At 42.0% G+C, this 27,066-nt stretch overlaps 1 protein-coding gene and 1 long non-coding RNA gene across 2 annotated transcripts in view; one reads left to right on the forward strand and one right to left on the reverse strand.

The window, feature by feature from the left end:
• LOC132914275 (basement membrane-specific heparan sulfate proteoglycan core protein-like) overlaps positions 1-27,066 on the reverse strand; it is a 265,195-nt gene that overhangs the window by 199,247 nt on the left and 38,882 nt on the right. The gene's annotated exons all lie outside the window — the stretch shown is intronic.
• LOC132914285 (uncharacterized) overlaps positions 23,883-27,066 on the forward strand; it is a 92,666-nt gene continuing 89,482 nt past the window's right edge. Inside the window, exon 1 of the long non-coding RNA XR_009659551.1 lies at positions 23,883-24,204. This is a non-coding gene — a long non-coding RNA (uncharacterized LOC132914285). The remainder of the gene's footprint in view (positions 24,205-27,066) is intronic.

Raw genomic sequence — 27,066 nt, forward strand, 5'->3', positions numbered from 1 at the left:
TTCGAAATTGATACAACAAACGAATTGGAATTCGCCTCTCTAACCTTCGTGATATACGTTTCAACTACGTTTCGGTCGAGTCTAGTTTAGTCTAGTTGAAACAGCCAAAACGTTTTTATCTTTTTATTTTTCAACCAAACCTATAGATATTCCGCCAGCGTACGATGTATTATACGATACCCGTGTGCGATATATGTGCGTACTATGTATTTTGTTCCTCGTGTCGTCTACGTTACACGTATGTCGGTTTAATCAAATGATGGGAATTAAGAGTTCTCGAAACATTTAAAACAGCGAATTGTACTCGTATTCGGTACACGCTTCGACGTACTCGTGTAAGATACATACGTGGGAAATTCAGGAAACCACTCAGAAACCACTCGTCGGCCTCTTCGCGCGCCCATCTACATTGGCAACCTGCCAACAATATTTTCGAGAGAGAAGTTTCGCGTTTCGTTATAATAGTTGTAATAATTCCAAGCGATTCTACACTTACGACAAAGAATTCTCTTAATTTACTTACTTTCATTTTCCTGGCGAATATTCTCTAGGAAATTGTACACGGCGCTTTCAATGCCATCGAATGTTCCAACCTCTCGCTAAATGTAGAACAATGGAATTCACGTTGCAAGACGTGGAAATTGTGAGACGTGAGACGTCCAAAGTACGGAACGAGCATCCGACAGGGAACGTATAAAAATAAGTGGAACCGTCAAAGTTGTCGGACTTTCCAACGAAATCGGTAAAATGGCCAGTTTAATCGATGAAATTGGAATAAAAGTACGTTCGATAAGGGGCAAACGACTTTTATTCGCGCCACGAGACGATCGAGCGAAGGGCAATCGTGCCGGACCGATTACACAAACAATAATCCAAGACGTTCATTAACATAAAACTACGATCGATGCGGAACTCGTGGCGATGTTGGAAGATAGATTTCCATGTTGAAGTAACTGAAAGGCAATATGAAAAACCGTGGGACGAGGGTGTACGCTCGTAGAAGACGGTATTATATCGCGACCCCGTTTCATTTATTCCCTCTCTGAATAGTGAACAGCCACACGTATACGGACACGTTATGTACGTGTGTCGCCTATATGCATATATTCTGTATTACGCATTGTCTTTTTCCAAGATAAACATTCAACTACCACAGAGACACGCGTCTCTGAACGTCGCTCTGTTTCTTCGCGTGCGGCTTCGTTGAAATTTCTCGTTCGTACAAAGTATAAGGTGTGGCCAGTATTTTTTAAATACTTTGGTGATAGTTTTTCAACATATTTCCAGATATTTCGATGCATCGAACAGCGTTCGATCGAATCGTTTCGTTCGCTTCAAAACGCGTTGTTCCAAGTTTCGTTACAGGCAGTCGGATAAGGAGCTTGTAAAAGGTAATCTTTAATTTTTTACGCGTTATCTGGTCGACTAATGCTTGTAAAAAAAGTTATTCCGTTTCAAAGGGCGTTGGAATACTTTCGCGAGTCACTGTATACTGTATAAAAGTGCCTTTCTCTCGCAGACCCGTCTTTTACAACGATGCATCTTTATACAAACACGAAGCCTGATCTGTCGAACGTTGTCATCTTTATTTTGATAAAATAATATAAAACGGAAAATGCTGCGCGTCCGTTATTTCCTTATAGAACGAAAGAAACTTTTCGGACGACCTAATACGTATAAAATAGTTAGAAACGCGTGTTTCTATGAAGTTAAAATGCAAATTGTTAACGGAAACGTTACGTCCGACTTGTCAACGATTAAATTCGTTAATTTTAACGTACGTTCTATTGTTGGAGCGTTTTATCAATACCACTTAATGACAAAATCCGCAATCAGGTAGCTGGCAACCCAATATTTCGAGGTACGTATTCGTCCAAGCACGTTCGATGCTCTCAAAGAACGAAAAAGAAAAAACAAGGAAACGATCCTGCAAGGATTTCGCGAACCACATTAACGGAAAATCATAAATGGAACTATTCGTGTTGCATCTTTTCCTTCTTCCTTGGTGTAAGTGGAATAAAACGCTCTAACCATAACATTTTTAAACGTATACTTTGAGAGTTTTATTCGCAGAGTAATTCTATGGAGTTGGAAACTAAATTAGAGCATTTAATCGAGTTGTGATTTTTTAGAGTGATACCGGACGGCCGCGCGGCCATAGTGGTTTGGTTGGGAATACTTCTGAAATCAATAATTCTGTTATCGCACCTCGGACTTTTCAACGGAAAACTTGAAACTTTAATTAATGAAGGGTAACGATTTTTAAAACGTCGCTGTTAAGCACAGTTATCTAGGTTGATTGGTTATTTTATATTATCGGTATAGTCATTTTCCTACAGGCGCATTGAGAGTTTCAAATTTACGAGCTCGTACTTTTAATAATAATTATTTTACGCGCAAAAGTTACCGGTTCGATATCGAGCATTTTGTAGATCGTAGATAGTCCGAAGGCATAAAACTTGCAGAAATCGCGAATGAATATCGTGTTTAAAATTATGTGTGTTTTCTTTTTTTCTTTTTTTTTTTAAATAATCGTTTCATTCATGCAATGGAATTTCTCTATCGTCGGACCATCGTCACGCAGAAACCACGTAATTTTCTTAGTTCTCTATCTACGCTCGACGAAACTCTTATCGGAGCGTCGATGTAGGCTATACGTAAATCGAAATTCTGAAACGTCAAGATTTTTATGAAAAACGTAGATAACATATTTATGAAGGAAGAAAGAAAATTTACACGTCGTATCTTCGTTGATGTTCGATTTACAAGATGAGCAACGCCATTATGCGTATTTCGTTTCACGAGCACCGAAATGCACGTAGAACGTGGCTGCGGTAGAATCGAGATCGACTCTTGAGAAAATTTCATTTTTAAATTTCAAACTTAGCTTCGTTTCTTGGAAATTTTGCATCGTACTCAAGGTGGATTTTATGGGCGATTTTTACTTCAGTTTTTGAAACATTAATCTTCATGAAGTCACAGTAGAGAGAGCTTTATCTCAGATAGGTAGCTTCTCAAGCGTCTTACTTTATATGAAAGAATCGTCTTTTTCTTCTTCTTTTTTTTTTTTTTAATGTGAATTTGGAACCTATTCAAACTTCCCGCATTCCACGTTGAAAGTGTCATAATTAGATGTATGAAAAGATGTTATTCAACGTGCCCGACTTGAATACACGTAGCAACGGTACGTAAAAGGGGCAGAATAATGTTTTAAATACACGTGCAGGTGTTGCAACGAACGTTAGCATATCAGAATTAATCGAAACTGTAAATCTCTCGTTGAATCACGCCCGGCTATCGTTCGTGACTTATCGGGCGAGCAGCTCGTGACTCGTGGTACGTCCTATCGAGGACCGATTACGAACCGATTGCGAGTCGTCAAAAAGATGCATTACCCTCTCTCATCTAACAACCAAAACTTGCACTTTAGCACAGTTAACTTGGTAAAACGTCCACTTATTCCGCGCACGGGTACGTGTCTCTTCTACCAAAAGACAAATCGAATAGTCCGCGAATATTTTAATAAATGAAATTTTCTCACAATATATCAGGATGTCCGAAAAGTGTCTTTCTTTTACAGACACGTCCTTTACAACGACGCATCTTTACACAAACGTGAAACCTAATCTATCGAACGTCGTGATTTTTATCTTGATAAAACAAAATGGATCGTACGTAATTCGATAAAATAATAAAAACGGGAAATGTTGTGCGTCCATTATTTCCTTCTAAAACGAAAGAAACTTTTCGGACGACCTAATACGTATTATTTTATACGATACAATTGCACGCGATAGGCTATGTAGAGATTCGAGGGATCGAACAAATTACGCTTGAGAGCTTGCTCGAACAATGATCACTGTAGTAACTAATATCGAAAAATATAGTACCGCGATGTAAAAAATATTCGCGTGTCATCGAGGCACATCGAGGCACATCGACGTGTACCGAGGTACATCAGTCACGGATATTGCACGCTTTTCACGCATGCACACAATCGCTGCTGGCAGAAGGCACATACACGCATCCGTCAGGAAACGTATGCAAGAAACTGCATCCTCTGCGAGTGGTCCTATCTCTGCTTATGTACATATTCGCGGAGAGGCCGAGCAGCTGACCTGGATACGTACGAAATGATACATTACCAGTTGTTGCCAGCGTATTATGAATTTTTAGTTTTTATCAGAACAAGCCGCGTGCATTGTTTTTAGCTAGTTTTAAACCGCTATTAAAATGCTACGGCGACAACCAGCAGCGTTCGCTTCGTTCTCAGTCCCGGATCGTGTCGCTCCACGTGAAACAATTCTTACAGGCTGACGATTATCAAACGGACGATCAATTTGCTACGCTACTGGACTCGCATATAATATGTACAGTGCATTTTATTTTATTTTTTTCTCGATCTTTGTACGCGACGCTCGCATAATCCGCGACGCTTTGTAACGTCTATCGCGATTCAAGTTTTACGTCTATTTACCTTTCATCGTTACTCCTTGCCAATGCGAACTCGCTGCCATTCCTGCAATAGAAATACAAAGCGCATGTTACACGTGCTTGCGTCGAATGTAGGTTATATGATATAATTGAAGGAAAGAGAAAGGTAAGGATATTATAATAAGCCCTTAGCTTCTTTTACCGGTATTGACATTCTCGTATTAATATGTCGAATGAGAGAAGGAAAGAAGAAAGACGTTCAAAGAAAACTATAGATTCGACGTTGACATTTATTTAATTTACGTATTTAAGTTACGATATACGATATAGGGAATGTTAAAACAGAGATTCGTGCGCAGTAACATTTGTTCTTAAATGTAGAAAAATATGTTACGGAAACTGCCTTTTAGTTTCGAGTCCCTGAGAAATCGAAGAATATTGGATTTCCTCGAACCGGTTAAACTTTCTTATCGAACAAGTTTTGCAAAGTCTCGCGCGGAAATTTGTTCTATGCAATCCAAGAATTCGAATAAAAGTTTCATTTTATCTAATGGTGTCTTCAACTTTATAAATAAACAGGATCGAATAATATTTCTATTCGCTCGTAATATCTATACGAACGACGTGAAAGATCCTCCTCACGAAACTTGTTTATAACGGCAAGTTGCAAAGAGAAGAGTCGCGCAAGAGAATTCAGTTTCCTATCGTAATATTTCATCTTAATTTTAATTTCATTTCAAGCGCTCGGCCGTAGTACCGATTTTGTCGAGAGATTCGTGAGCCAAGTAGCTGCGAAACGCGACTTGCAAACACCTGGTTTCGATTTAACCTCGGTTACGACGCGACTGACCGAAGTACGTCAGGTAATAAGACATAAAAAATACAGAGCGCACGTATTCGTAGATGAAACAGATGGCATGTGTAAAAATTATTTCGTAAAATAAAGTCATTCTAACAAACTTTTGCTTGATTAAACGTCGCGTCGTTCCACTCTTATTCATATTGCACACGTCATAAATTGAAGGGATATTATAAAATCAAAGCAATTAACTTGAAATTTTCAATAGCTTTCGTCGATATCTCAGTTATTTTTTAAATAAAAATATTTTAGCTTTAATGGCCATCTGTTATAATATCACGTGGATAATATCGGCCCAATTCTATATCGATTCGTCTCAATTTGAGAGCAAATTAAAAGCAATATTAAATAATAAATCTCATATTCGATATAAATAGTAGGTACAATGTACACAGTAGGTGCGTTCAACTTTTCTACAGCAACTGTTTTTGTTCGAGCAAATATTTAAAAGAGAGAAACAAAGCTGACGCGATAATTAGAAACGGAATTTTCACGTTCTTTGAACTGTAGGATGCGCGAAACAGTTTAACGAGTATGCCTATGCAAAAAATTAATTAGCGTAACTTATTTTAGTTTATAGCTGAAAAAGAACCAATGTCAGTCATGCACGACGAATCAATGGACGTAAAAATACTCGTTCGAAACGCTTCGAACTTGGTCCTAACTAACTCTGTCTATTAACTATGTATCCTTCTGGAAAACTTTATGGAGTCGTTTGGTATACTACTTTGGTATACTAAAAATATGTGCCGTTAAATTTATCTTGATTCAAAGATACATCGTTTGGAGAATCCAATTATTCCGTAGGTAAAACCTGGAGGATCTGGTAAATAGCAAGAGTTCCGCCTTTCACGATTACGCTGCATGTGGTTAAGCGTGAAAATATTCTTTTGGCTCGTACTACGTTGCTATTAGGCGCAGAACTCGACTGTAACGGTCCAATCGTTAGCCAAATTTTTAACAACTCCTGCGAGTTCTACCGTAAATATATCTAATTGCGCATAAAAATTCTAGTTAAAAACACATTTAAACTTCCTCTGCTAAAGCCGAAACGGAATACGCTTTCAGATGGAAAACGAGGAAAATGAGAAAGCAGAAACAAAGAATTCGATTCCAAGTGTATATAAGCTACGTAGATATGTAATTGTTACGAACTAACAGCGTATGAAATTTACGACCGTGTTACGTATACCACGTAAATTTAATTTAAGTAGTCTAAGTCGACGGTAGCTGCTAATTCCAACGAAGGCAGCTCCGATGATTTTGATCTTCGCGTAATTGCGTTTCAAAGAACATTCTCCTCGGCAACGTACACAAGATTCTAGCCGTTGCTCGTTTCTTCCTAAACAATTGTTAACGAAAGACTGTCGTTACCGCTACAAAAGACGACAGATTCTCGTTGACGACATTTTAACGAATAGCGGCTACGGTAGAAACGTCTCGAAAGACTGTCAGAATGAGGATCAGGATCATCGAAGCTGCCTTCCTTAAAGTCAACGTTCAGCCAAGCGCGTATTTATAAATCCCAATTTGTAGAGAATTTTCGAATCGAGCGAGACTCGTACATCGCGTCTTTCGATTCAGCGAGATGAATCATCGGTTGCAATTGGAAATGGCAAGCTAGTCGTAGAAAGAGCCGCGTATGGCATGTTCGAAGACATTACACTCGAGCGAAGAACAGCTTAATGACGACGTTTATAAATGGAGCAGGGAAACCAGGAATAGTATGGCAATCTGAATAACAAGAATCACGTATGGCGTGTCTAGTCCTCCAAGTATATACTCCGATACTTGCAGTTGCACGCTGTTTAAATGCCTCGATAACATAGGCTAAAGGGATATGCTTCGAACAGCAGATTTGCACGTGATTTCTGATCCCACCATACAGTCACGTCACGAACTGTCACTGTAACAGCAACTATTCTCACGCAGACATCCTGTTGACGGACCACCTCTGTAACTGCGTTATGCACACGTATACGGAATTCTGTTCGCCGACGGACACCGATTGGCCGTGACAACTGTCACGTCAAAACATTTCTCTCGAAAATGCTCAACAATTTGTCACGATGACGCCGTGTTAACCCTTAACGACATATGTACTTCCAATCTATACACGCAAGATTCGACGAAACATTCCACCGATTCGAACGACAGAATAATACCCATCATCTTCGATACAACGAACATTTTCATACATCGGTGACGTTCTATCGAGTAGGGGAAATTATATTATATAAATTTGCTTAAGACGCAAATAAAGTTGCCCTTATAACATGCCTGAGTTCGGATTGAAAAGAAGGATACTTTAACTTTCTCTGACGCGAAGCAACGTCGCATGATCCCTCGTAATCGTAAGGATTTTGAGTATAGCGATTCTCTATCAAGTTTTAGCTACTTTTAGCGTTAGTTACTTTCGACGAGTAAAAAAAAAAAGCAACGAAGCAACGAATTTCGTCGCAACTTAGTATCGCTTACTTTTTGAGGCACATTTTAGGTACGCGCTTTTCAAAGAGGTTACAGCAGCTAACTGGTTAATCGCGCTTTATTACTTTGCCGATCGATCGTACGTCTGGGAAGACGCAATTCGTATCTAGTTAAGGTACGACGACATCATGGTACGAATTTTCTAAGGAATTTCGAACATTTCTTCCGACGTAATTGGACGGAACAATGCAATCGTTATATCTGGAAATTTTCCATGTTTTTGCGGAAACGAGCTTTCTTTCAAAGTATCGCGAGGCAAACTTCGTTAGGTGACTGAAGGAGGAAGAATTTTCCGAAGAATCTCGGAACAACGAGCGATCGTAATTCGTAATGCTCCGTGTCTAAGAGAAGAAGCTGCACAAATATCACCACCATTTTCGTTCGTCTGTGCATCTACGTAAATATCTATAACACGCACACACGTACGCGTAAGGCGGCTGAGTCGGTCGATTCTGCTCGCACACTTTGAAACGTCGGAGACGGCGTGGCTGAATGAAAGAGGAACGAGGAGAGGGTAAAGAGGATGGCGCGAAGGAGGATGCCAACCGAGTACTACTCTGTTTGCTAATTACTCGGCGTCGGCACATTTGCATTCACGTTCGCGCCAGCCTCCGACTAGCAGCGTTAACCTTCTCATTAAACGTAATTGTTTGCAATAATTTGATGCCACCTGTCTGCCTCCTGCGACGACCAACCTTACGACCAACCAGCTCCTCCGTCGAGTCTCGTCGCACTCTCCTACCTTCTCGACTGTTGCGCCGCTTGCCACGCTCGTCTTCCAGCATTCAATGCTGTCACTCTTACGCACTTGATCGCGTTTTCGTGTTCGTGCACACGTACAAACGCCAGCGAACCACTCGCGTCGGTCTACCAGTCGTCTACTACTCGAACCGTGAATACGTTGATACGACCATCGTGCGCGCGCTCACGCACCTACACACGCGCGTTCCAAACCAGAGATTCCTGATTCCACTTGCTCCTGAAGGAGAGAGAGCGTGTAGTCGTAGCCTGGATCTAGTTGCGAAGGGCTTTTGTTTCAACGACGACGTTCGCCGCATGTACACACACGTACCGCGTACATGTAATAATAGCGACTTCACACGTACGTTCTTGGACACGACAATTACAGATGAGCCGATTAATTGGTGGAGTCCTCGTCGGATCGGCAGCTATAATAGAACCGAATTGCGGAGTAATAGGCACGTAATTTCTGAACTCTGTGTGCTGGAAATTTATTCATTAACGCAGCTATCCGGAAATTTCTCGGCTTTGTCGTTGCTCGGTCGACCTTTTCTTCCCAAACTGTGCTCCAACGACGCTACGTAATTTGCGTACCGCGGCAAACTGTTTGCGTGGCGATCTTGTTATCGGCATTAGTCTTAGCGGTTGCTCCATTTGCGTGAAAATTCCGCGACAAATTTCGATACTTGTTCGACCTGTTTGATGCTTTTGTTACTTTATCTTATATATATATTACTCCGTTCTATTATATTTCAACGTATCGACGTATGGCACGACTAAATAATTTCCAGTTATTCTCGCTTAGCACCACAGCGTACCGTTATTCGTCCTGCTCTCTGAATCGTTAAATGGCAATTGGTATTTCTTGAAATTCATCGCACACGGTTTTAAATACGGACGAGCGAATGATCGAGAACTGGGAAAATATTTTCCCGAATAAGTGCAATTCCACGGAGGATCCGTACCAGCGAATTTTCTAGCTTAGCGATATTTTCTCGTGCTGACACTCCCAATATCCATGTTCGTTTCTTCGCCTTCGGCGCAACTCTTTTCCAACTCCGCGTGTATCTTCAATGTTTGCCGTGCAAAGTGAGTACACCTTGTATCATTTCGCGACGCCACGCCGAGCCAATAAACATTCGCCAGCGATAAATCCTTCGCCCCGACTTCGTTCCAACGGATCGCAACAAACTTTGCCTTGTGGCAAGACGCAACGAGAGACCTTTCAAACTTTTACACGTTCTCGCCGTTCTTCCCTGCGTATCAATACGATCCTTATCGGACATCGACCCGTCTTTCGTCCGTTCCTTCGAAATTTCGGAATAAAGACGATTTTCCATGGGAAAATATTGCGATAATTATCTCTGACACCGATTTCGATGACTTTCCCGCAAGTTGTAGAGCTCAACGTTTCGAACGATCGTTTCTTACGCTTACAACCTCGGCTCGGCTCTGCTTCCGGAAATATTTGTAAAAATATTTTCAACATTTCTGCTTTTGGATTGGCCGCGTCTATTATACTGCACGCTCCGGTCGCCACGAATTTGTAATCTCGCGTTTCAATTTGCAAACACGAGGAGAGAGCCGAGAGATTTTTAGCGACGTACAATAGATCGTTTCGATCGGCTGCCTTATGACGTCTGAGTCTAATCAGATACAGGTCATCGAACTTCTCGATTTCACTAGAAATTAAAGCGAAACTCGGCACGAATTGACCGAGATCGGATGAAAACTTATTTAATCGTTAGCCAGCTTGATGAACCGCATTGGGGTAGGCTCGGGTCAGATACGTTAATCCGACCGCCGCGAGGCGTCCGACCAACGTTTAATTATAGCACTGAAACTAATTAATCTAACTAAAAGTCGTCTCTCGGTTTCCTGCAACAGCTAAGACAATGCTCTCCAACAGCCAAGCTACGTTGCGTTTCTTTCTCATCTCTCTGTGTTTAATTGAAACGCGTTATAGTAAACACATCGCGGACGGAGCACAAACGTAGACGGCATCCGACGCGCGTCGAAGCAAACACGTAAAAAATATTTTCGAAAGAAAACTTAGAGGAACTACTTTAAAAGAGATACTCGAGAATCCTTCGAAGGTTCGGGTTTTCTTACGCTACGGAATACTTTACGTAAACTGTAAAGCCGAACTGACTGTAGCTTCAGCGTGATCGGAGACAGAAAAATATTGTTCGGGCAAGCTTTAAGCGATTGCAACTTTTCACAATTATCACACTTGGATACGTACTATGTGCGTATACGTATAAAAACGTAAAACTTAAGGTAAATTAAGGTGACTTAATTCGTGATTCCCGTACGGCAGACTCGTCGTTGCTTCGTCAGCCGGCGCAAGGGGCACACGCGTTGCGACGCAAACTCTACGTCACGGGTCAGGGCGCGCGGCGTCGATCATTAGAAAGCTCCGCTGAGCGTGAGCCAACACCGAAACAAAGTATGCGCTTAGATGCGCCACCGAGCCGGGCGTCTCAACGCCGCACCGCAATTCGCTTACAGTTGCTGCTTCCATATCGATATTATCCGTGCTAAAGGGATCGGACGGAATACTATTAGAAGCTTGTTACATACTGTTTATTAGGTATAATTAGTTTCCGTTCCCGGCGAAAGCTGCTTCTCATAGATTCGCCCGACTGAAACTACCATTGCTGATATTTTACGACGTTCTATACATCACATTTATTACACAGCGTAATTACTCTTGTTCTCGTTAAATTATTAGCGAGAAACCGGTTCGAAAGAGGTGGCCTCATTTTGCGCTATGCAAGTATTTTAACAGAGTAGAATATTTTAGAGTACGGGACACGAAATGGCTCCGTTACTCTTATTACAATTTATTTGGTTGGCAACCGAGTGATTGCGTATATTGTCGTTGGGTGGTAATGACAAAATCCGCAATCACATAGTTGCCAACCCAATACATGCTACGAACGAAACTGGAAAATCTCGAGTTGTCGATTTTCTCGTTCTTCGACGATGGTATCTATAGAAACCGCTTAGACAGCGGGCGTCATAATCCAATTACCTGTAAAGAATCGTCGTTATTCAAGTTGCCCCAGATAATTCTCCTTCGATATTCTGGTATGGAACAAGACATCGTATCGGACATGCGTTCACGACAGCAGCGGCCTTGATAACATCATCGACAGAAAGATACAAGCTTGCAGTTAAAACTGGTTTTAATTCCTTCTTCCGCCAAATCGAGCTCGTATCGCTTCAAACAGCGCCTTGCATACTTTTGACGCGCATACGCCATACGTTACACTCTGCGCAGGGCTACGAGTTTGTACGTTTGCGAAAACGTAGCGCGGAATCTTTAACCGTCGAATTCGACAAACCTTAACGAACTGCGGTAAAATTTCTAACTACGCTAGAGTTACCGTCGAAATTACGCAAGGCCACGAGTCCCTGTGCTCGTTAAACACCGAGTCCCAACCTTAATTTCTTTTTAGTTATGGTAGCGTTGCGTACACGATGGTAATTCTACGAGCGGGGTTGGCGCATACGCGAAGCTTGAAATTCTGAAAATCTGGCCGATTCGCTGGCTCGTGTTCAGAAGAATTAATTACAGAACGTGATATTTGAAATTATCGTTTAATTCGCGCAACAGACCTTACAGCAGATAAACGCGTATCAGAATTCCTGGTACTCGGCGTAAACGATTTACGATCGAAAGAACCGAGGAAAAAGATACGGGGAATGTATAACAGTTAACTATGAACCGCGTAACGAGTTTAGGCAGATTTTGCCGACCGAGCGTGTAAAATTACGATAAGAAATTTAGGGGAAGAAAGCAGGGGAAAAACGTCGGAATCGTGGCAACCGCTACTCTAGACGAGCCGATAAAAGCATATAAACGCGTAACGTTAAACCGTAAAAAGCGAAGCAAATGATGGAAAAACGGTGTATCGAATCGCTAATTGCAAGATCGATATCAAATATTTCCGATAGCATGGCCGATTTCCAGCTAGCTACAGAATTTTTACATCTGTTTCTCGCACAGACGCATTAACGGTACATTAGCGCGATAAAAAGCCATTTGCGCTAACAGCCAAGCGGATAGAAGCTCGTCGTCGTGATTTCTCTACGGCTCCGAGCCATACCTAGCGCGACTATGGACCGCGATTCGTTTCAACGAATCGGCGATAATACACCGGCACAGCCTTAATGTAGACATTACCGGCTCGATTGCGACCCGATCGCAGGAATCCAGGTCGTCGTTTCTGACGCTTATTTAACGCAATATTTCGCCGGCAACAATATTCAGGAGCGGCGGTGAACCGTCTCGCCAGATAAAGGCGAAGAGAAAAGCAAGCGGAGACGAAATAAGGCCAGAGAGAAAAAGAAGAAGGGAATTGGCGCTTCGCGCAACTCTGCTATCCGAGCAACACTCGTATAAGACCACAGCTAAGCAGCTTATCTGTTGATGATGCACTGTATTTTCCGCCCACCGTACACTGCTGCTGCTAGACACCGGAGCGCCGGAGTGTTCCCGCTTGATAGCGTGTCGTTTTCTACCGCACATAACCCGCCCTTTATTCTCGCTTCCTCCTTACCAGTCCTTACACAGTCCCCTTGGCTACGTTTTCCCTCCAACGCAACGACCAGCTTTGCTATCGCCACTACACGCCGACGCGCCACGTCGCTCTGTTTTCTATCGTTCGCCAAACTATCCTTCTCCTTGCCTGGCTACCTTTTTCTCGGAACCGTCGATTTCTGTCCGGACCAGTCACCTTGTCAACGCCAGCGCGACGCGGACTTTGCGTCCAACGCGCTCCGACCAATTCCTACGGTCTTCCTTGCGCTATAACTTCGACAACGTATTCGAAATTAGCGTGTCTACCCGTTTGGGAAATACATACGTTGAAAGTTGACTCTCCGCTTCGCCGTGGAAGCGAGCAAATAACGGGCTTGGCGAGGATTTAGGCGAGCGAAATACACCGTAGATACACCGTGTCACGGTACACGGCCAAAAAATCCTCAACTTCCGAAAGGGAAGAGGCAAAAAGCGGAAGAAGGGTGCAGCGGTCTTTACCGATTGCTTTCAACGATCGATACTTATTTTACGAAAACTGATTTTTCTCTCGTAACAATTAAGAGCTTGACGATATTCCAATTATTATTGTCGATTTATAGCCACGAAGATTTATCACAACGACTAACCTTGTAATTTACATATTTTTCGTACGGTAAATGTCAACTTGAGGATTTAGCGGCATTAGTTATTCGCTTAGAACCAGACTAATATTATACTAAACGCTAGTTTATGGTAAAAGTAGTAGTAGTAGTATACAGCGGCCGTCGATCAAGCATGAGCGCGTATGTACATGAAAAAGTTCTGCTGGGAATAAAATGAAAGGTGCAATATTAGAGGTTCGAAGAGGAAAGAACGTGTGCGTTATATAAATTCGCAAGAATTACAGATCTTCGCTCGTTAAACAACATCCTACAGGCGTTAATGCTACTTTAATCGCTCGATAAAGCACCAGTTTTATACTTTCTTTCCTATGATATTAAGGATGATCCATAGCCAATGAATATTGACAAATTGTTATTGCCTGGCGGTGTATATTTTCCGAATTAATCTCATCGTAAGAACGATCGTTGCAATCGATTACAGTCGGCTAGTGTCTCCTTCAAAATCGCTATAATTATTTTTCCAGCAACTCCTCCGATCAGCAACGTTTTAATCGACGCTAATCTCGTGACTGCACACCTTTAAGCTCGAATCCTCTTCAGCTTCTTCCATCGTGAAGAAGGTTTCAATTGTTCGACTAAAACTCTACTTTGACATTCAGCGACTCAGACTCGTATATTGACCGCAATCTTACCTCTCGAAAGAGACGATAAAAAAAGGAAAAGAAAAAAGCTGAAGGAAACTTTGCAATCGCGATAAAAGTCGTTCGCAACCCAAGTATACTCGGTCGGTCGCTGCTTTCCTTCCGCGAGACATCTGAAAGCGTCACGGAAGATTCTTTAGGGCACCTAGCCTCGAATCCCAACAGATTACACAGTCTACGATGTCTCCCTTCCAGCTTGTAAACGATGTTCGCGGCAGAAGCTTCCTTCGACGGGCAAGTCCAAGTAAAATCATTTTTATCGCTTTATATTTTGATACCTGTCGACGATACGCTGCTCGTGGCCAGTTTCGACGAACGTTTCGAAAGCCGCGTCGTATCCCTGGCGAATTGTTCGGTCGATTCCATGCGAGTAACCAGTCGAATTTACGTTACGTGGCTGCGCGTTCTCGAAAACTACCGCCCGGACAAACTAGAAAGGAGGATTCTCATCGAAGTGCAGCTGCTATTCTATTCGCTTGGCAACCAAGTGGTTGCGGATTTTGTCATTAGGTGGTATTGACGGAATCCGCAATCACTTAATTGCGAATTAACGTTACAACTACCACACCAGTCAAATCGATTGGTTCTACGATTTTATAAACGTGTCAACCCTCGTTTAGGGATCATAGTCCCGGATGGATTAATAATACCAAAAATATACTACGTAACGTGGAATTGCTTCTGTAAGAAAGTAATAAATCAATAGATATAAAAATATTCTATTATTACGTACTTTTTAAAGATCATTTATTTTGACTGGTTTTGTCAGAAACAGCTCCGTGTTAACTATCGGTGGTTGTAGCGTTAATTCGAGTGATTCGATTACACGTATTACGCGTCTCCTCGTGCTCGTCGTTATTTGTTACTACGTTTTCGATCTACGATATTCTCAAAGTATGGAATTGGGAAGAAAACAGGTACTAAACTCATTCGTCGAATGACACTGACAGACGAAAAGACCCAGACAAATACGTAATCTTACTGATGTATTATGTTACAAACACATGGAGGAGCGTACAAAGCCGTCTGTCCGACAAAAGGAATCCTTCAGAAAGGGGAACCGAGGAAGAAAACTTGGAGGAAGCTGGCTGTCTCGCGTCCAAGTCGCTACGGGCTTTCAATCGACATTGATAGATAGGAAAAAATATTTGACAGTAGAAAGAATCCTTTGGAAACTGATTTCTCGTGCTGCTTATGCGGTTGTCGCGAGTCGTTCTAGCTCGGTTCTAAGCTAAATGATTCTATACGATATTCTCCGCTAGATTTGGTAATTTTATTCCAATTATCGCTCGTCCACAGCGCTGTCATTGGTCGCTAACATCGAGCGAAAAAGACACGTGTACGTGGCGGCGCAACATCTCCGTTGATCAAGGTAGACATTTCCGAAATAGAAGAAACGTGTAAATTTACGACCGGCAAATATCATAACCACCAGCAGTTGCATCGATTGGAATATATTTTGTAAATGCCAACCACGATAAAATCCTATTGTTACCTCTGAAAGCTGATTTTAACGTTCGTTAATTTTTCATCGGTGAACGTCGACTGACCGAGTTCTAAAAAATTCACACCAACGACACGAGTGATCTTTGTTCCATTTTATCGAACGCTACTTACTTAGGTACATATGTACGCGACGATGAAAAGGAAGGTGGAAGGTTTCTAAATAATTATTTAACCGATTTATAGTCTTGATCTCGACAAAGTTTTTAGCTATTACCAGAACGTAAATGGAGATACTGTTTGAGACGACAGAGTTTACGACAAGGACGCTCAGTCTTTGTTATTTCTAAGATCTTGAGCAACGATAAAAGACATTTCCTTCGTCGACCACCGCGGCCAAGAGTCAGCCCGAGAATCGAGCCAAACGTTAAGCCAAGAAATTATTTTGTGGCCGCGGAAACTTCTTCCAGTCACGCTGGATTACCACGTGCTATGTATATACATACTCGCTTCTGCACTCTCGATATCAATAGAGGCGTCATGAACCCGGAACATGGCCCGGGATTTCCCATTGATCTACAGCCGCTGTTCGCTAGCGTTCCAGCCCTCTGATAGGCTAAGCGATTCCAGGCTCTGGAAACCTGTCCGAGAGAGCGAATAGTCGCCCATCCGCCATATTATAACGGATAAAGATTAGAATTAGAAGAAGAAGAAGAGTGACGATGGACTCGATGGACGATCGACTCGCCATGTTTCCAATTGTCGTTCTTGATAACGTGCGACGTAACGTAACGACTGTTGAAGTGGTCATCGCTTCTAAGAAAACTCTACATCTGGTCTTTTCGGTTTTCCAAACCATAAACAGTAGATAGGCGACGTTTTATAAAAAGGCGAATGAGCGATAGCCCCTTCGTATACTTTATTAACTGCAGAGTACAGACTGACTTACTGACTAAGGGACTGGGGTTTTTATCTACTCGTTACGATTCACATATCTTATGGGTGGGAGTCCGGCTATCGTCTTTTCTTATTGCTGTCGCACGACTAAGTGTTATCGACGTGCCCGATGTCCCCAGATGTCCGGATTTTGGGTGGCCTCGCAACTTTCAGGGTCTTCGGTCATAGATCTGGATCAGCTCATATTATATTCCGACTTGTATTTACACTTCGGTATTCGAAATATATATTTTCTACCTTACAATTTATTCGCATACATCTAACGATCTCAACAACGACGAACGCGAATTTTCGACGGTAGATCGTCTCGACGATGAAAATTACTAAAATACAGAGAATATCGAAATTTTGTTATCGATTTGCAGCTTATTCGCGAATACGCGTACGTCTTCCAATGACGCTGATAAATTTCGAGTAAGCGAGGACGATTAACGGGCGATTCGTAACGATTTTTCGCGAGGCAAGGGATGCAGAATGCAACGAGATCGAGTAGAGCGTCGCGTCGGCTGACGTGGTGGCTCGTGCAACGGGATAAAATGATGCGATTCCGGTATATGTTATGTACACAGATATACAGGGCGCGAGGATAGGGGAGAGAAGAGAAGCGTAGCGCTGCGTGTTAACGAATAAAGAATGGCATGTTGCACCAGCTGCATCGGATGGGACGCGGTGCACTGCAAAACGACATGCAACCGACAACGTGTCGGCAGGAACAAAAAAGAGGTCGTAGGTAAAAGGACAAAAGTGAATAGCCAAGTCAGCTTCTGGGGCCACCGGCTATCTATAGATGAGATAATTGCGATCAAACCTTTTAATAGGAGAACCGAGAAAATTTCAACTGGCAGAGTTGGTTTGTGGAACTGTGCGCGGAACGCTGAGTTTTCCAATGAATCCTACCCCTGTGCTTTTATACGCAGAATTCGCAATTCCATTGAATCTCGTCGTTAAAAAAATCCGATATTTCATTTAAAAAAAACGCCATTAGTCCGCAAATCGTCTTTTTCTCTTCCATCGTCTGTAAAGAAACTGACGTTGCTGAAACACGCCGATAACTTCCAAGCATCTTGAGCGCGGGAATTTTTACTAGCTAGAAAATGAAGCAACATCAACAACCAGGTTTTCAACGCGGATAAATAGCTTAAACTTTAGGCTGTTAAATTCGCGATAGCGTAAATACTTGCTTACACGGATGTTCATGTACGAAATTACAGCATTTACAGTTGTATCGACGATAGCTTGGTAATAAAAATTACGCGCGTTAAATTTAAACCACTATTGTTCCGTATAAAGGAAGAACATCGTCGGAAATCACGTAATTCGCGTGCCACTGGTTATACGTAGCATCGTACTAGCTACAAATCTTTAACTAGGAACGAGAACAAATCTTCGCTACGAATTTCTTTACCTCTGTCGTAACAACGAATCGAATCTATAGGGAAATTAGAAATTTCACGAAAGTAAAGAAACTTACTACGGAGAGAAACGCTACAATAACCAACAGCTCCCTTACGACGACGCCAACACCCTGTACGCTTGGTCAATGCAAAGATATAAACGCAGACACCAACACCATTTGCCGGTATTTTCTACTTTATGCACATTTACACGTTCCTAAACGTTCCGTTGCTTCGAATCGCACGTATGTCATTGGAGTGTAAAAAATTGGATCGGTTATAAACGTCAGAACGCATCCACATGCAGTAAAAGCTGGAAAGCCGGAATAAAAGCTGTCAACGATCCCATCGATCTGCCGCCAATTTCCCCGTTTCTCCGTTTCCCGTGCCATTCGCATACGTAGACCAGACCAATTCATTGTACGGCCTGCGGCATCGGTCTGCGAAAGAAAACGCGTTCGCTCCCCCAGTGTGAAACTCTCGACTGACTGTTTATCCGGTTCATTTATCTGCCAGTTGGAGTACAGGTCGCGTTACATTCTTCGCAATCCCCGCTTTCGATAGAAACGAAACGCGGTTGGTAAACGCGAACGATGCGACGTCGTAACTGGGAAACGACAAATTCACCACGAGGTTAATAAACAACGTGTTGGTATAGAGAAGGCGGGAGAGAAAGTAGATGGACGCGATACAGACAGAATTAAACGGAAAAACAGCAAAGGGAAAAGGAGAAAACCGGCGGTGGATAAAGAGGCGAGTAAAAAGCGCGCTCCCGTCTCATTTCGCGTACAGCGCGAGAACATCAAAAGCAGCCGTCGAAATTGTCTGGAATGAAAGTGGGTTGCGGGTTGAACGGTCGAAAAAAAAAGCAAAGAGCTGGACTGGCACGCGCTATCGTTCCAGGACGATCGATGCGAGCCGCCAAAAGAGCCAACATGTTGGGAAATCGAGACGTGTCGCGCAGCTGATTGTGAGTCGGCTGCACACTGGCGGCTGCTGGGATCGGGTCATCGCTCGTTACCATTACACCGCGCTGGCCGCGATACCATTCGTTTCGTCTCGCGTATTTCACCTGGACAAAGGGAGGATCGCGTATCGATCCAACGTCTCGTGTTTCCGTCGATTAAATTCTCTCGTCTTCGACGATGGTGGAAAATCGACTTGCCGAGAAAAATCTACGAATCTTTTCCACATTCCCGAAAACTGAAAACGATTTGTTCTTCCGCTATCGCGTCGTGTCGTCGACGAATAAGTCACTTGGCAGTAGACATCGTCAAACGTTGGATCTCTGAGAGAAGACGACGAAACGCTGCAAGTGCAAAAGCGAACCGAATTCGCGATATCGTAGATAAATCGCGTGTAAACCAAAATCAGACCAGATGTAATTCCCATCTAGCATCGATTGAGCGTACAATCCAATCGATATGAAAAAAAAAAAACTGGATTAATACCGGACGATTTCAATTGGTACGATACAGGAGTAACAGGCTTCGACTAATAGCAGAGGAGAAATCAATTTGCAATTGTAATTCCTTGGTATTGCGCGACATTTTCAACCACAGATCGGTGGCGTCACACCCTTTTCGTTTCGCATACTTTAGGAAATAGGGTCGTGCACAGCTACCCGCTAATTAACGGGAAGATTTCCGTGCGTAATCATTTTTCGATGTAAATAAATAGCAATCGAGCTCGTCAAGGTTTCGGAGCTAAACACCGCGATATTGGAAAAACGAGTTTATCGCCAAGTCACCGCACTGACCGCGCGTGTCGCGATTTTAGCAAAATATCATTCTTTTGAACGACAGACCCACGTACTACTAAACTAACAAGTGGAAAAAATAATCCAACGTGGAACTTTATCCTCCGTATTCTGAGAATACTCGATGCCAAACGTCGAATCGTCGACATGGAATTTTTCAGATACGTCGTTTTCTATCGATTCTTCTTATTATATTCCTTACTCTTCCTTGTTTCCTCTTGCATAAACGATCCTGTATCCATAGTCGTGTAACAGGTTACGCGGATAGAAAAATTACAAAATCGATTGAAAATATTTTCCACGAAATTGCGTTTCGATGTTTAACTATAAATTCCTACGACCCTATATCGCGCAATATTTTCCGCTTGCAATTGCCGTGTAGTAAAAATTCACCGGATCTATCCAACGAGTCGATCGATCATTGTCACGCATCAAAAACAATGGAACGAGACCGATATGAAGGCGTTTGGTCGGCGTAAATTGTAAACCCATCCATAGCCGGACGATCACTTTATTCCCGACACTCTCGATGGAACGTTCTTTCTGGAATTGGCACGCCGCGCCGAGCCGAGCCGAGTCGCGCTACGCCAGTCCCCACAGTTCTATTTGCGAGTAAGTCTGATTAATCGGAACAAGGGTAAACACGACACGATTGCCATTAACACGCGTATACGTTTGATCCGTTTACGGGTCTCTCGCGCCTCCAGGCACTAGCTTTGCTACGTAAACACATTTACGTGACTCGCTGTGAAAGGTTAATGATAATGTAAGTTCGCGTGCGATAACCGCAAACCCAATGCGTTCTACGCTTAAAAACGTCGACCGGTGAACCAACCGGGTTACCTGCGTTTCTACCTTCGACAAAGATTGGCCCGTTTCCGAAAATGACATTACAAAACACCGTCACAAATTGTACAAGCAGTCGATTTGCTTCGGTTTCTTTAATCCGCTTATTCAAACAACGAAACTACAACGGTGTGTTAACTGCAGTTTCGTCCAAGTTCACCGACCTCTTAACCTCGTACAGGTACATACTTTGAGTTACAAGTTACAGGTATTGAATTCAATGAATCGGTTGATTAGGTTGCGCAAAGAAAGGATGGAGAGGGAGATGGAAGGGAGCGAGACTTCCTAACTAACGTATTTAACCAACTTGGTAACGTAACTTCGTAACTTGGCAACGTATTTAAGGCGAGAATTTACGAGAATTACTACATATATTCGTGTAAATCTTGCCGGTGGCGTGAGAGCTGTGTACATTGTAGTTTCCCTGATAAACTGCTATCATTTATATCGCTCGGATTTTATTATAAATTCTTTCGATTCGTTCGAAAACCATATTATTATACGGTACTCTTATTTCTGAAATGTAAACGTAACTTATGTATACCCTAGGCTCCTGCAATGCGTTCTAATTCCTAGTGGACAGTGGATATTTCCACGAATGTATACAATTTAGATACAAGTTTACTCGGTGTTACGTGGTTTGCGCTTAACCGGAAACGGTAGAATATCTCACGAGGGATTAAAGTTATTAAAAAGTGTTTTAACGAAAATTGTTTGGTTCGAACGAAGACATCGTATAGAGCAGATTATTCTTTTCTTTTTTTCTTTTTCTTTTTTTTTTTTTTTTTTAACACAGTAGCAAGAAGATTTCGAAAAGATTTTAAGATCAACTTGGTTTTTTAAACGAAACAATATATCTTTTGATACATTAATCGAAGCATCTGGTCATTCTTTTCTTATATTTTGAAAAGTATCAAATTCAAAAGTATTAACTTTGATTTATCGAATTTAACGCGTCTTTCCTTGTCTTTCGTACGTTGAATTCGACAAATCGAAATTAAAACATCTGCTAAACTAATCCTCCTCCACACGAATGATACCTTTTTATAGGGAACGCGGAGATCGACCGATCGATATATTAAAAGATATTCCATTAAAAAAAAGCGAGTTTGATCTTAAAACCTATCTCGCCACTCGATCCGCAAAACAATAATTTAATCCTTCGTGAGGCATTTTATCGTTTCCAGTTAAACGAGAGACTTTTTTATGTATACACAAGATCATAAAAATGTTTTGCAAGATCTTAACAACTTTTGCATTTCTTGCGCGATACGTATATATGTTTATACTCGATATCTCGTTACAATTTACGTAACAGATGTATTTACCTCGTCAAATCGATCGTTTATCGGTAAATTCCTATTAGGCACTACTCTTGTTACAGCGTTCGTAACAATAATTATACAGCGAATACCCGGTTATAAACCACGTCAAACTATAAACCACATATTTCCAATTTTGAATGGTTGGTTGAACGTCAGATGTTGCAGATTGCGTTTCGAATCCGGATGGTCGAGTTTGATTAAAACTACGCTATTATCTATAAATTGATAACCTTAATCGCGCATATCGTATTACGTACTACAACGAATCTTGTCTTTAACGCCTGAATTTTTTAACACAACGCTGTGCCTCTAATTTCCCTATTTACGTAGAACTATGCACATACGGTTTACGTATATCTGGATAATATTATCGTTTCCCCTTCCCCTCTTTTTTTTTCTTCTTTTTTTAACATATTTCTCGACTCTCGAATTTCATCCAACCGTGCAATATGAACGAACATTTTGCAAGGATGCATGCACGTGAAGCTGCAATTCATTTCAGTCAGATAAAATCATTTTAACATAAAGCCCATGACACAGAATTTATTAAAATTTGGTTGAAAGCTCATGGCGCATAATTTTGTAAACATTGTATTTCATGGTAATCGAAGCATAATATAACTTACATCCAAAAATATTCCAAGTTTTCAATTGAAGTCGCGCTAAATGAATTTTACAATTCGCATATGCGACTTTGCTAAAACTCATAAATATTAGAGAGAGAGACAGAGAGGCGAACTCGTTTCATAATTGAAACATCGTAACGTTTCAAGTACTGCGAAATATAAGACATCAAATATTTAGAATCGTTAATACGTTACATCTAATATGCGCCTTTATCGAAACGTTCGTAGCGAAAGAAATTACGTCACGATATGATCTTCGAATTTTGATTAAAATCAGTCGCGCGAAAGAGACGCTGGTTAGAGCATAAAATTTTTATCGCTTACGCTGATCAAATACGAACAAACCTTTCAGCCAAAGAGAATTCCAATTGCTTCTGCCAAATGAATCTATGAACTTTCGTATTTGCTTCATCTTTTCAGAACCATTCGTACGCTCTGCTGTGTATATCAAAGGAACGTTGATAAGAAAAAAAGATTTCGAGATTGCAAGTCAAATACATATATTCCTACATGTATAAACTAATTGAATGGAAACTCGAGAGATACTACGCTTCGTATCTGCAGGCGAGTAAGGCCGAGTGAATGACTAATTTACGCGTAGTTAATCCGGACACTGGAGGCAATGATAGAGGAGATCGACTCGAGAAATATCTGCGCGTTATTAGTCTGAGAGACGAGAATCGCATATCGTTTACGGTATTACCACCTTCATTTCCCATTCAATTGCCATACCTTATCCAGGAAACATTTTCATGATGCGATGGTCAGCGTTGCTCGCTTCGGTCGTTTCTTCCCTTAATTTCCCGTGTGCACGGAAATCCAGGTGAACGTGCAACGATAAATCACTTCTCCGAAATCTTGTACGCTAGGCGACGATTAAGTAGCCGAATGGAGTCGCGGAGATTTATTACTTGCAAGAAAGTTGAACGTGTATAGACGATATTCATAAAATATCGGGCCGAGCGAAGAAAGTACGACGCGCGCCACACAAGTTGCTCGTGCGAAAGTTCGCAACGTACTGGGGCTGTTTCCGTTGGAAATTTCCAGCGTTCGACTTTCAATGTCGTTCGGTTTCAACGATTCTATCGGAAATAGCAGCGACGTTATGCCGCAAGGACAACAGAGTCGGTGCGTGTTGCGATAATAACGAGGCACGCGGCCCTTCGTTCGGTGATTTGACAGCTTTTGGAATTAAAGGTTCGGTTCGACGCGAAATTACGCGCATTTCGTCGCTCCGTTTAATAGCCGCTTAACGAGAAAGTAAGAGGCTGCTCGTGTTTTCGTCGAAAGAGAAGCGTCGTTTCGTGTTGCGCGGCGTGGCGTCGGGCACAGTGCAGTTTTCTTCGCGCCGATTAATTTCCGCTAGCTTGGACACTGCCACTTTATTACTCCTCTCGCCAGCCAAGGAACAGGGCTCGAGTAACTCTTCCGTACTTGGGATTTCTCCAGCTCGTTTTCCACCTACACACGTTCAACAGGAGGTACGTTGCGTTTTCGTCTTTCTTTCAACCATCGGCTATTTCCTTCCACTCGATTACGCGTTAACTCGTAACGTTCCGCCAACAGTTGCCGTGTTAACGAAATCGATTCTCCTTTGATAAGGATACGCTGTCCGAATAAATACGCGGAACGTATCGATGCTTTCGCTTTAAAATCAGTGCGCCAGTATCAAGTGCATTTAACGACAGCGTATATTTAATCGACGTATGTACGTACTCCGGTAATTCAATGTCACGAATTTCATTGCGAATTAGTCGTCGCGTTTTCTTTCTTTTTCCACACACGTATATGAAATTTGTACGGTTAATAGCATACACGCATAATATCGTAGCGTAAAATTTGTCGTGCTTTATAAATAACGAAAATTTTATCCGTTGGCGTACAATAGTTCCAGAATATACATTTTTTTTAATCTTTTTTACACAGCAATAATGTAATTTCCGTCTTAAATCGATAAATCGTATAGAACGAGTTGCATCGTTGTATTAATTTATATAAATTTCACAAATTTTACATATATTTTGGCTTCCTTTCAAACAGGAAATTCATTTTCGGATACTCGACACATAATATGATATTTTGTTTCTATAGAAATATACAGTTACGGCTAAATGCGTTTCGGTTTGAAATTGGTAACGTTTTTGTACAAAGCTATGTACGCGCGTACTCGCCGAAGTTCGACAGTTTGAAGTAACTACACGCGTCATAACGTCGCTGTTTCAATTACCGAACAAAATGGGCAATCGCTGGTTAATACGAAATTGAAAGAAAAAAACAGAAAGATAGGAAATTGTGGTAGTCGTTTCGTCGTTGAATCGATCAAAGTTCGCAAAATGAATTATACTTTAACGAAGTTAGCCGAGAGTTAGAAACTTGCAAGAACTCTGACCTGGCTTGTGCGTATACCTAGCGTAGAATACATTTTACTTTTAGTAAAAACGTATCGTTAATCGATCGTTCGATCGAATAGTCGAAACTCGCGAAGCGCATACACGCGGTATATCGTAATATGATAGTTAAGTACGATAGAAATTTCGTCTTTAAATCGACTTATTTCGCATCCGAATGATCGTTCCACTAACTTCGATATTAAAACGCGAGAAAGACACAATTTTCCAAATATCGATAGATCGGTTGCGTTATCGAACGGTGCATATAAGACCAAGTACATTATACGAATAAGTTGGCATAATTCGAAGATATCGATGATATATGAAATAGCATCGGGAATGGAATTACTGGATCATCCACGGTCCAACTGTAAACGTCGTCTTATGGAAAAAATGCGCTGGATTTCCGTAAACATCGACATTTTTACCGAGTTCGTTGCGTTTCTTCGTCTCAACGTACGAATATACTTTTCGCTTTAAATCAAGCATTAATCGCGTTTTAATAAGCACATAATATAGGGTACAGCTTCGTTTCCCTTTGCCTTTCCGTTGCTACTGTTATATCGGAAATGGAACGAATGGCCGATTAAAATAAGTCTGGGATCAGCGTAATACCACGGTAAAAGTTATTTATCGCGTTTAATGGATTTCATCTAACGAAAGCAACCAGACTTTACCACGTAATACGACACGTATTACCATATTTACATGTATATTTTCATACGACTTTTTCAAATGTATTTTTATACGAGCTCGTAGCTTGGCGCCAATGTTCCCGCGAATTACCGGCGATTTTAACCACAAGCGAGTTACCTAAACGCCCGTCCGAGGTAACGTAATCGATTTTTAAAAAGAATCGCACAGCTGACGTCGGCTTTCAACGTCTTCCGCGCTATTTATTTATTTATTCGCGTGGAACGCATTCAACTTTGCCAGCTTGTAGCTGTCGACCGCGATCTCTTACATCAATTTCAGCCTGTCATTCCGCAGAGAGTAGAGTACCGTGAATTCAAACGAAAAACCGCAGTCTCGCGAGCAATCTATGGCGAACTGGATGTACAATGTACAAGCGGCAAGCCCTCTCCGCCGTTCTTCGTCCTACCGCGGCCCCTCCCTTTTTTCTTTTCTCTTCTTTTTCCTTTCTCTGCCACGACCAAGCGTGAATCGTGCGTGAAAATGCTTTACGCTGCGGGTACAGAACCGAGAGGGTGGCACCCTCGTTCTTACCTACGGTTCTCGAGTTGCTGGAGTCGGACGAGGAAGAGAAGTCAAAGAGAAGCCTCTCGCGTCCTCGAGAAATCTCGCGTGTCGCATCTGCAAGCACCAACTAGATCCGAGGAACCGTTGCGCGCCGCGTTTCCTTCGCCATAGCCTCGTCGTATTATCTGGCGTTCGTTTCGCTCGACTCGACGTCCGACTAGCCTCGATTTCCTACGTCTAGGAGAAGCGCAGTCACGTACGCTGTGTAGACCGGGGACGAACGGTAATTCGGATAGCGTAATCGACGACGATATTGCAAAATTACGACGGTTATAATTTGCTCGAGCCGTTTAAACCCGGCGAAGAACATCGACGTAGAATACGTTTGCAGCAGCGGATACCTCTTACAAGCGGTCGTATAGTTTTATCGAGTTTCGTGCGGAAGAATCAGCATCCATTTATATGCTACCTGCACAACTGCCAGGCGAACGTTAGATTGACAAGAAGATAATTGAAATTTCGCCGAGCGAAGGAGACGAGAGACCATAACTGGGATTTTCTTGGCTGGAACTTTCCAATTAACATAAGCATCGTGATTGTGTTTTTATATATATCGCACGATGTAACTTTTCGCTGACTCTATGCGAAACGTACGTGGGCAATTTCTGTTCATTCAACGCTAAGCTATTTACGATCGTAGACGTGGCTTTTTCAACCGAGCGTTCCTACGACATACGCGAGTTACACTTTTCA

This window comes from Bombus pascuorum, chromosome 14 (assembly GCF_905332965.1).
Source record: "Bombus pascuorum chromosome 14, iyBomPasc1.1, whole genome shotgun sequence".
NCBI classification, from domain to species: Eukaryota; Metazoa; Arthropoda; class Insecta; order Hymenoptera; family Apidae; genus Bombus; species Bombus pascuorum.